We start from the raw sequence: 12,137 nt of genomic DNA, 5'->3' as shown, positions 1-12,137 counted from the left end.
ATATTAAGATCATTATGATATATAAAGTGCCCACGAATAGACAAATATGTATAAAAAAATAACAATGCGAAATGTATGCTCAATTATTGTAATAAATACTTTTGTCTGTCTGTCTGTCTGTCTGTTCAAATATTGATCGTTTTTTCTATCTTTTGTTGTTTTCGATTTGTAAGACACATCTTTAAATTTAATGTCCCCAACAGTATTTACAATTATACTATACAATTCTAAAAACTCTAAACTTTGTTGTCACATACTCGGGAATTCTAAAACAATTTACTAAGATAGTAAAATTATTTTCAATAAAAGGATATAAATTTGTTGTCGATGCTATAATCATAAAAGCCATGTTATAAGCAATGTTACTATTCCAAAACATTGTCATAGTACACGATCATAAAATTTATTTTATTTAATAAAATGATATAATTTTTTGAAATATATGAATATCAAAAACAATACAGAGTTGCATCATGATGAGCTGCACGTGTTTGGACTTATGGCCATGAGCAAAGGATAAATAAATTACAAAGGGTACCAATTGAAATACAAAAGATTTTGGTAAATCAATCGTGCTGAATATATAAAACCCCTTAATATTAAATAGGTTGTACGTCATCAAAGGAAAATTAATTTAAAAATAAAATTTCTATAACTAAAGTAACTTTCAGAAATATAGAACAGCAGCCTTTAAGACAACAATTGCTAAATAACAATAAAAATTATTTAAAACCAACAGTGAATAGAGAACATTACATTGTAAATGTAAATACGATATAGTCATAATGCACCAAATAACATCATAGAAATTAATCGCACATTTGCAAACTCAGATGTACATATCAAAATATTAAATTTCCCAAAACTAATTTGACCTCTGGCCATGTATGCATGAGCGATACATTATAAAGTGGGTTAGGCGGCAGGCAGAGCTTGAATTCCTAATAAAGCCGCAGACTCGAAAGTTCCGTACCGGAGCATAAGCGACGCAGGACGGCACCTGCTCCGGGTTCCGGTGTATATAATTTATATCGTATTACGTAATGCTTTGTTGCATTGTGTGCGGTACGGATAAGGACACTGAAAACGACACTGACTAGGTTTTGGATAAGCAGCAGATTTTGTTGAGTAAACATCGAATACAATTATATATATAATCAGGTTAACTTGCAATATAGATTTACCTTTCATTTCTTTTTATTCAAATCTTAAATCGTCCACTAGCTTAGAACGTACGTCCAATATTGTAATAAATTCCTATAACTGCCTTTCGACTTATGCGGGTGAAACTAGACAAAATCTGATAACAGTATTTAAACAACACGACAATAATTCTAAAAACCCTAACCAAAACCAAACCATGATAACAGACCATATAAAATATTTCAAAAACACATTCGACTTTCACAATACCCGTATTCTCTACCACAAACAAAACACAATTCAGAGACGATTTGCAGAATCTTGCTTCATTACCTTAGATAGAAATAGTATAAACAAAAGAAATAACACCTCCTTACTCTGCAAAAATTAACAAGTTATACTAAATTTAATTAATAGAAAATAATTAAATTTATTTCCTAATTTACCTAACTTTACACAGTCAATTTCAGTCATAAAAACCTAGCATCACTCACTCACACACAGCTACGCTGATTATAAAGATTCCTATAGTGCCATTTAAAACAATATTTTTATCCCACATGTATTCATATCGACCTCGGTACTAATAGCTATTACATGTCTCTGTGCCAAAATACTTTAATTTTACCACATTTTTGTAAAACAAAACTCTTAGTATTTTTACAAATATGTACTCCACATTATCTTAAAACTGTCATTATGTTAAATATCAGTTATAGCTGCTACATTTTGATTTGGCTATGTACACCTTAATTCATAATACGCTTTTTTATCTAAATTGCTCATTAATATATTTGTAAGTCTACACATAATACAGAGTAGCAGAATAGTCACGAACATTTTGTACATTAATTACATAAATTGTAGCCGCTAGAAAGTATTCATTGTCACTCCTCCGCAATAATGGGTACATAATAAAGAAGTGACCTAATTTATTTAAATATTTACTATAGTCACGGCGAATAATTTTGAAGCAATTTAACTTCTGCCGTTCGACCGTTATAAAGTAAATAGTGGAATGTGGGCAAAATATATTTGGAAATGAAATTGTTCGAGAAAAATAAAATATGTAGAGATAATAGTAGAATCTTAGTTAGAACAAATTGATAAGTGGATACAATCATGTATTTAATAGTATCACTAGTTAAATAGAGAACGAGTTGGTCTTATAATAACTTGAGTATTCACCAATCTCCTGCAAGGAAGTATTTGTTATCGATTAAATTTTGTACCATATGTTTTACTAGTTTCAAACAATGTATGCAGAATTAATTAAACTGTATTATACAGTATTGTATTTCCATCAAAATCTCTCGCAAATAATTAGCAACTAATATCATTGTACCTTCAACGTAAATGCCAACTTCCTTAAATGCCAAGCGCTACTACGTCTCAACTATTCAACCCGCGCAGTACTTCTTGGTCAGAGCTCAATTTAGCCTTGTTGCATATTCCATATCATATAATCCGTCTCTAATGAATATAATATAGCCATCATACAAACATTAAAAGCCCTCCCAAACTCCAAAACTCAACTTCAGAATTCAACGTCCATCGTCCAGCACATCACATCAGAATTTGCGGTACAAATACCATAATATATAATCTCCTAGATCAGAGTATGGCAACTTATGGCTCGGTGGAATTATGTTTGCAATTTTCGATACATTTTAAAGTTACTCTAGATAAATTAGCCATAGATCGTTTGTTTAATAATTTTCGTTTATACAAGATCCATATATTTTGTAAACAAGTATACTGTAATTGAATTAGATTTTAAAATGGTCACCATATATGTCTGCTTTGAAAGAAATGAGATCGTATCAAGTAAAATATATTAAGGATGATGGGTGAAATTTTTTAAGCTTGTTCCAGACTTAATTTTAGTTAGAACTATTTGTGACTAATAGTGGCTTGCCTACTCCTCAATTTATTATATTTAATTATAGTGTGTAAAAAATTTGGAAAACTAAGTTTAAAAGTCCATCTAAAAAACTTGTTTCCTTACTCTGATTATGACAAATTGATAAGAGTATTTAATCCTTCTGGCTTTAATATTGGACAATTTAATATTAAATGGTGCAAAAGCTAAAAATTCCTCAATTCCTCCAAAGGAACGTTTGTGAGCTTTAAAGCTCGTTGTTAGGTGCATTCAGCCATACACAATTAACACGTTATTACATGCAGTTTCTAGCATGTATTTGTATTTCTCAAAAGTTTCGACATGTATGTGTGTTTCTCCGGATAGATTTTGTATAAATAGAGGAAACTAGGTAAAATGTCACACCTTTATTTTATTTACAAAAGTAACGCGTATGATTTTGAGAAAGCGTAAGCATATGAATGGAAAGGGTTAACTATTGAATAGTAATAATAAATGTGTATAAATTAAAGAAAAAAATTTGCAGATTATCTTATATCCCGAAATGTCATTGTAATTGAATACAGAAAATTAATTGAAACATTTATTCAAGTAAGCGAAGGATTTTTAGTTCAGGTATGCACTTAAGGCATTCTCATAAGCTGCCTTAAGCAAAATCAATAATAATAATAATTTCTATAGGCTTTGATAATTTTATTCACATAAAATCACAAGTTATGAACATCAATCATAAAATGCACCTGTGACATTTACCCCCGGCTTCTCCTACATAATTCTACAGACTCCTCTTGCAATAGTTGTGCGTTGCAAATCTGCTCTGAATAGTACAAAACTCTCTCAAATGTTCTGTTCACAGTACACAGTACACATGTATCTGAGAACATTCTGAACTGTATACGAAAGCCTTTGTCACTGCACATATGCTTAAATGCGGTTATGTGTATGAATCTATTTACGTGCACGCCAACTTTGATACGAGTATTTGACATCGAGTGAACCAATTTCGGCGTGTTACGTACAGTTGGATAATAATTGAAATAATTAAATAGTTGGAGAAACCTGGGCTGTACGTATCTAAAACTAGGTTAATTTTTATAATTTTTTTCTTATGAAACACTCATAAAAAGTTATAGGGGAAAGTCCACTAGTGGCGGACACCTAAGGTTATTTATAAATAAATCAAAAAATAATTGACAAAATGTTTATTAAATTATGATTTATGTTAGATAAAGTTATAATTCAAACTAAATTAACAAAACCGCAATCTTTGCTGAAAAATAATTATTACTATCAATCAAACTTTGGTATCAAAAAATATGATTTTAAACAGTGGCACCTAGTACCGGACATTTCAAAATAATCTGCTTTGATCACATATGTAGCCATCTCCACACTCTGGAATGTCTACATATGTGTTTTTGACAAATATTCTTAGATATTGCAAAAAAGTCACTATTTATCCCCTCTTTTGACTGGGTCAGACCGATGCTTTCAGCTGATGTATTCGCCATAACCTTTTCATTGTTCGACTAGGAAATACAAAAAATGGGAGTGACCATTAGCACTCATTCAGAACAAAATTAAATAATTAGAATGAATTACATATGCTCTTACAAGAAATATCTATATAATATCTATAAGGAACGACTTAGTGTCCGGTGCTGAGGGACAAACAGTTTCGTTCATTTGGTGGCACCTACTAATATTGGTTAAAAGATCTAATAATATTCTACCATTTTATAACAATCAAGTACAACTTTTATCTTTGCATACCATTCAAATGTAAATGCTTAAATGTGCTAGAATTACTTCCATTGATATTCAGGTGACGCCGTGATTTTGCGCCTAAAACAGAAAAGGGTTGCTCTCGCCGTGGCCGTGTGCGTCACAGGCGAGGCTTGGCGCGTGATCCTATGCTGTGTACCCCCCGTGCCCCTTTCACTTGTATTTTGAAATGAAAAGATTTATACTTGCTTTAATAATACGTGTTAAATACAGTGTGCAATATTTGGTGCCGACCGGCGTTACGGGACTTCCCCCTATGTATCAAAAGGGAAAGCTTGGTCAACAAAATTACTAACTCTCTAACTCTTTCAACTTCCCTTAGAAAAATGTATTGTAATTGTCCAAAAATGAAAATGAAACGAAGGTTTCTAAACAAAATGTATGTGTATGTGTGTGTGCGTATGTTTGTATGTATGGTTGGATACAATTTTTTATCCTCGATTTTGAGCGCACGGATCAACAGATTTGAATCATTCCATTCCTACTAATGAGGAGACGTGCTGATTAGTTTTTGGCAAAGGCAGGTCCAGCCAACATTTTGGCATATATCAGAACAAGTTGATGTATGTGTGTTTGTGTGAAGACAACTTTTTGTCGACGATTTCTGCTCCAAAATAGTTAAAATTTTCATTATAATTTCAAATAAAGTTAATTTTGTTATTTACAAAATGTAGATAATTGAGGAAAGTCTCATCTCTAAAGTATCAGCAACTTGATATATTTGTGTAATTAATATTATCGATTTCGGTCAATTTGACTGATCACAAAATGGTTTTAACAAATTGAACCAATTTATTTCAGTATCTAAATTAAATGGAATTCAATTCGAATTGCTGTTTAGTTAAGACTCCGGTAGTCGAGTGTTTGCCAGCTACAATATCAACCTGGAACGCAAATATTGATATTAGCAAGTAATTTCGTACTTACATACGTCGATATTAATATTATACAACGGACCGTAATAACATACTTGCGGCCTCATACAAACTTTGTTAGCAGTTCATACATAAATTAGATTTACTTATTACTTCAATGAATTTGTAGCCTAACATCTTGTTGATTCATTTTGCTTCAATAAATCTGTAAAATTTTTTAAATAATAATGAAAATTTATACCATCATTCATAAACTCATCTCATTTCTTATTTTCTTATCGAAGTAAAACTTCATCAATGTTGTATGCGTCCGATATCAACAAGGAAATCGGCATAAATAAACATTTTAAAGTTATATCGTAGTACAAATCTTGATTTAATAAAATATTCCTAAATCAGAAGAATATTTTATCCTGTTCCTTGAAAATAATAAAACAAATTAAACAATTGTGCCGTATACAAAACGTAAGTTTATTGATTAAAAATTATTTCTATATTGTTCGTAGTTTCTATTAATCTTTGACGTTATTAAAATGGAGAATATTTTTTAGGCAAAACAGATCTTCAAAAAATGAGATTGTATCGCCAGCGAAAAAGTAAAAAAAAATACAAGCAGTCAATGAATGTATGTTAATTTTAGTTATATGAAGTTCTTCATACACAATTACATGATGAGTAAAGTTGCGAAAACAATATTAGTCTACTCTAGGCGTCGTTTAACATAATCCACTGTGTGAACGGATATTATAGAGTTTATTAATAAGCAATTACTTCATTTCTCTAATGAAGGTTCATTTCTAAATGCTAATTACAATGACAAACCGATCATGTCATATTCGAAGTATGATTTTAAAAACATTATTGTTTTTAAATATTATACATATTTTAATGCTATTATAAATATAATTTATAATTTATCAATTTACAAATGTATCACGAGTGTTACCATATTACTACTAAACATTATTCAAAATTGTTAAATGCTGTCTTTATTTTTACCTAAATGCCATCTTGTACAGTAACAAATAAGTTCTACTTCAATCGCGTGTGAACCTTACGCGCACTCTTTTTTTATTATTATTGATTCATTAATCATAACCTAATAGTTGCATAAAACATTGTCTTCTTCACAGCCTTGGTTTTCAGAAGACAAACCAACGGCGTTTGATCAATTTTTATTATAAGAATCCACCCAATATTGATGAAATATGTTTTCATTGATACAGCAATGTTGGGAAAATGCAATTTTCACATACCAAAATTTTCAGATCTATATTTCTATCTCCTGTTTGAAATCAGAATGGGAATTGTGATGGTAAAGAATCTAAAACCCTGATTAAAGCTCTTGCCACTAAGCAAAGGAAGCTATTACTTCCTCAATAAAATATAAATGTATTCTTATACGACATTAGATCATAAGATTAGATTGATCAATAATCAAACTATAATGAAATCTATGAATAAACTGCAATCCAATTTGATTGATCATAAAATTACATCTCTGTGGTCTATTATAAAATACTTACAACTTTCTCCAAAGTTTTCTCGCATTAAATAAAAAGTAACCAAACTTTTTTGTGGAATATACATCAAAAATTTCCAATACAAATATCAACACAAAAGCAAAAAACAAGTATTTACAAAAAAGTTTCCACGTCTAGTAATGAGCAAACACTCCTAATTAACCATATAAATGTATAGAAAACATATGTACTAATTCTGACAAAAATTCCGATATTTAGCAGAATTCGAAATTCCGAATGTAAATATTTTCTTTTGACCAAAAAATAAATTCATACAATTCCATGGTTTTAACTTTTGTTCGAGTCAACAGAATAATTTTTGTTAGAAGGGCAATTAGTATAATTTCATCATCTTGTTACACTTGTTCAAGTATTTATGTGTCTTTTGAAAACATGTTTTTTGACATTTTATTTGCTGACGTAGGAAAATATTAAATATTTATGAAATTATATTCGCAATTATGTTCTTATCTACGTCGAAAGAAAAACCGAATATTAATAAGATGATCCTTAAAATTTACTTGGTCCTTAGAATGTACTTATTAACTTCCCGTAGGGTAAGTTGTTGTAATGGGCCAAAAATCTTTACATTTCTCGACGTTTTGTAGGTTTCTGAACATTTTGGCATACCTCAGAAAAAATGGATGTGTGTGCGTGTGTGTGTATGTATGTATGGATACAAATTTCCAGTCACGTTTTCGGGCGCACAGATCAACCGATTTAAATGGTTTAAAAAACATTCGATTCCTATTGATAGGGAGATTAGTTTTTGGCAAAGGCAGGTCCAGTAGTCACGGAGAAAATAGAAATCGAGTTTTTGAGAGAATGGAGCATCCGATTTGCATGATCTAAAAAACATTCAATTATTAATGATTGAGAGAAGTGTTTATTAGTTTTTGGCAGAGGCAGGCCCAGCCATTTCAAAGATACGAAGCTAAATGTGTAAAAAATGGCAGTTTTTGAAAGAACTAAGCGTTCGAGTTAAATGATTCAAAAAACTTTCTGCTTGTCTTAACAAAATAATTGATTTTGGAAAAAAAAATGTTTTTCAACTTTTTATTTTTTTTTTCAAAAAAATTTTTTTTGTATATCGAAAATAATTCAGATTTTATTTTTAATTCTGACTATAGTTCTTATATACTTTAAACAAATAATTTCAACTTTGCAATTCAGTTTATATAATACTTATAAATATTAGATAATGTTACAATATTAATAATAATCTGTTTGAAAACATTCAGTATTCCTCGAACATTTCGTTACAGTACGGGAAGTTCCAGCAATTTGCCTTAGGGCACGATGCCATACACCTCACTAGTTTCATTGATATATCAGATTCATTCACTCTGATCATTTTTTTAATTAATTGTATAGATAAGTCTTTGTCAAAAAACATATGTCTAAACAATGAAATATATGGTTTATTTTTCGTAAGAATGTAAGTAGGAATTGACATGGAATTTACTTCAAAATATATAATAAAAATATAAGAATTGATGAGTACAGCAATTTCTATTTTTTTTTTTTTTTTTTTTTTTTTTTTATTGGCCTCGCTTACTCGAGCATTTAGCCACCTACATTATTCTATACAGTCATATACAATCTTCAATTTTATACTATCTTCTTCTTCATATAATCCTATTCTTCTTCTATACTTCTTAACTAACTTATCTTCATTCTTCTTTTACTATCTTCTCACTTCATCTTCTAACCACTATTTCTTCTTTCTTCTATACTTCTCATTACTTCTTACTTCAATTCATTTTTAAATTCTAATTATCTAATTTTTATATTTAACATACATATCTTATTAGTACAATTCATAATTCTATTATTATTCCAACTAGTTAATATTTTTTCAAATTCTGGCCGGAGATTCGAACTCGGAACCTCCAGCATGTGAATCGGGAACGCTACTCTTGAGCTAATCCCGCCACAACAATTTCGATTCAGATCAACGAAAATATTTTCTCCCCAACTCAATAATTTGTGACAAATATACCGAATATACCTTTATCAAAGGCAGCTAAACTGGAGGTGAACAAAAAAGCAAAACAAATGCCAAAAAATCTATTATTACCATCGCAACAGGCGTTTATTGCAAAACAAAAGGCAGTAATACTTTTGAAGCTTGAAAAAGTAATAATTTATAAATTTCATCAATTTTCGTAATTATTTGCCGACCATCGCAAAAATGCTCAGTTGTAGACAACTGACCAAACTTCAAGAGTTAGCGAAGTTAGTTCAACTCGAACGGAATGTAATTCTAAAACGGAATTACTACAATAGAGGAATCATTGGAAATAGAGAAGTTGTGGGCTATGGTCTTAACGGAAGTTACAGTTACTACGAGAGCACTATGTTTCCCTTCCCTGCAGTCAGATGGATGGAAAACACACCTGAAATAATGGCTTTGCGCGAGAAGGAGAAAGGTATTCGTGAAATTGTTTCTATTGTAAATGTCATGTTAGGAGGATGGGTCAGAGAATAGTGCTTTATGTTTATGTCAGGGAATTCTATTTGCAACTTTTCATGTTTTCTCAACGTTTCAAGTCATTCTGAATCGTTTGTCACCAAATTTGGGAAGTGCTTGTATGTGAGCAAAAATGTGACCTACAACTATGTTTACCCAAAAATGGCTGCGCTTGTTTCAGTTGTGAACTAGTGGTGCATGGCATCATGCCTTAAGCTAAATTGCTGGAACATCCCGTACCAAAAACAGAATTATTAAAAAAAATTTGCAAAACTATGAAAATATTGGAATTTTGAGCATTTTTGGAAAAAATTGACTTTTTTGAAAAATTTGTTTCTTTTATATGCTAATTTTTTTTATTTGCTTTTTTTGAAAATTTTAAACATTCATTTAAGCAATAGCGCTGCATAGCTGATTCGGAGTCAAAATATCAAAGCGCGTAAGCGCCGCGTATTCGTCTAATATATTATGTAAACATTGATATGGAACCCATATAAATGTACACAAAATTTGTACTTATTATTATAATCTTTATAACATATCAGATAATAACAATGTACGTATGTCTAATGTTTATTTTTTACCGCAAATGGCAATGGTTTTTACTTTTTTTATTGGTCTCCGGAGACACTGAACCTGCCTTTCCGAATTTTTACCAGTTGTGCATTTCGTCAATACACGTAAAATGTTTTTTGAGGTATTTAAATCGGACGCTCAATTATCTCAAAAACTGAAATACCATTTTTGGCACTTTTTGGCTAGACCTGCCTTTGTCAAAAACTAATCAGCACGTCTCCTTATCAGTATTAATCGAATGTTTTTTGAATTATTCAAATCGGTTGATCCGTATTCGCAAAATCGTCGACGAAAATTTGTATCCGCACACACATGCACATACATATACACACACATATATCATACAGTTTTTGAGAGAACGGATCATCCGATTAGAATAATTCAAAAAACCTTTTGTTTGTGTAGGCAGCGTGCAAAAAATGGTTTTACAAAAAACTTCATAAATTTGAAAATATTCAAAAAAAAAAATTCAAAATTTTCAAAATAATGCGTAACTTTGGAAATTTTCACAGAAAAGCTCAAGAGTTTCAAAAAACTCAAATTTTTATCTTATTGAAAAAATGAATCTAAATTTCAAAAAATTCGAAAAACAAAAATTTGAGAATATTTTTAAATTTTCAAAAAACCGGTAATTTTCAAAAATTTTCAAATTCTCAATTAATTTAAAAAAATCGATTTTTGTTCAAAAATTCCAAAATATTTCGGACGTTTAAAAAATTTCAAAATTATCAAAAAAAACAAATTTAAAAAAAAAAATTGAAGAAATTTCTTGTAATCATACACATTAAGTTGTTTTTAGAATATGCTCGCCGCCTAATAATCACTATAATATTATTTATACGCGTATTTATAATAAATAATCTATTTGAAATCATTTAAAACAATTAATGATTATTTTCATTCCTCGATTTTATTAATTACGGTACGGGAAGTTCCAGCAATTTGCCTGAAGGCATGATGCCATACACTACTAGTAAAACATTAATTTTGGCCAATATATGTATAGTAATTGTATCTCTATAATAAATATTAATCGTTTCCTTTTCTATTAGGAGATTGGCGTAAGATGACAGTGGAAGAAAAGAAAGCTCTATACCGAGCCAGTTTCCGTCAAACATTTCCGAAATGGACGCTCCTACTGGCGAGTGGAAAATCGTTTTTGGTATGGCTTTCTTTTTGCTGGGATTGGGATTCTGGTTTGCTGTTGTCATCTTTAACACGGCTAGAACTCCTTTACCCGAAACTTTGACTGACCCTGTTAGAAGAGAGCATATTTTGAGAAGGATGATCGATCTTAGAATGAATCCTATCGATGGACTTTCCTCGAAATGGGATTACGAAAATGATCGCTGGAAGTAAATAGAGAGTGGGAATTTGGTTTAGTGAGGGCTGGTTGGAGACGTCATATAGAACAATTCTAAAATCAATAACTGATAATAATAATTCTAAATGTATAATAAAAATAACTTATCATCCAAACTCGTTATATAGTATATGCTAAGCCTATGCTTGGGCTGATTAAAAATATTTTTGGAATTAAAAATATGTTACAATAAACTATTCTATAAATATTAACTAAGTAGCTATAAAAATCCTTTATGACGTCTTTAACTGGTCAAATAGTTATGTATTTAAATGTTAGAAGTTTTTATTTGTAACTTGCAGATTTCAGTTCAGTATTTAAAATTTATCACGTGTGAAAGTTGTAACAACCGAATGTAATCAGTAATTGTAATACGTTGAGTAAATATATGTAATATGCTTAGTTGAAAAAATGTGCTTTTTGAATAATTTTCAGGAATTTTTCTAGTTCTTCAATTGGTACTTACACTTTACCAACAGTAATGCTTGATTACAAGCAATGTAAAAAGTAAATTGTA

The 12,137-nt window shown here is 30.3% G+C and overlaps 1 pseudogene; it reads left to right on the top strand.

Moving 5' to 3' along the window:
- Positions 1-9,402: 9,402 nt before the first annotated feature.
- LOC113381299 lies at positions 9,403-11,616 on the top strand (annotated as a pseudogene).
- Positions 11,617-12,137: the final 521 nt, after the last annotated feature.

This window comes from Ctenocephalides felis, unplaced genomic scaffold (assembly GCF_003426905.1).
Source record: "Ctenocephalides felis isolate EL2017-DRISC unplaced genomic scaffold, ASM342690v1 CF-g0.4_SCAFFOLD_02780, whole genome shotgun sequence".
Lineage (NCBI taxonomy): Eukaryota > Metazoa > Arthropoda > Insecta > Siphonaptera > Pulicidae > Ctenocephalides > Ctenocephalides felis.
Note: the sequence above shows the minus strand (reverse complement) of the source record. Positions and strands in the feature narration are given on the sequence as shown.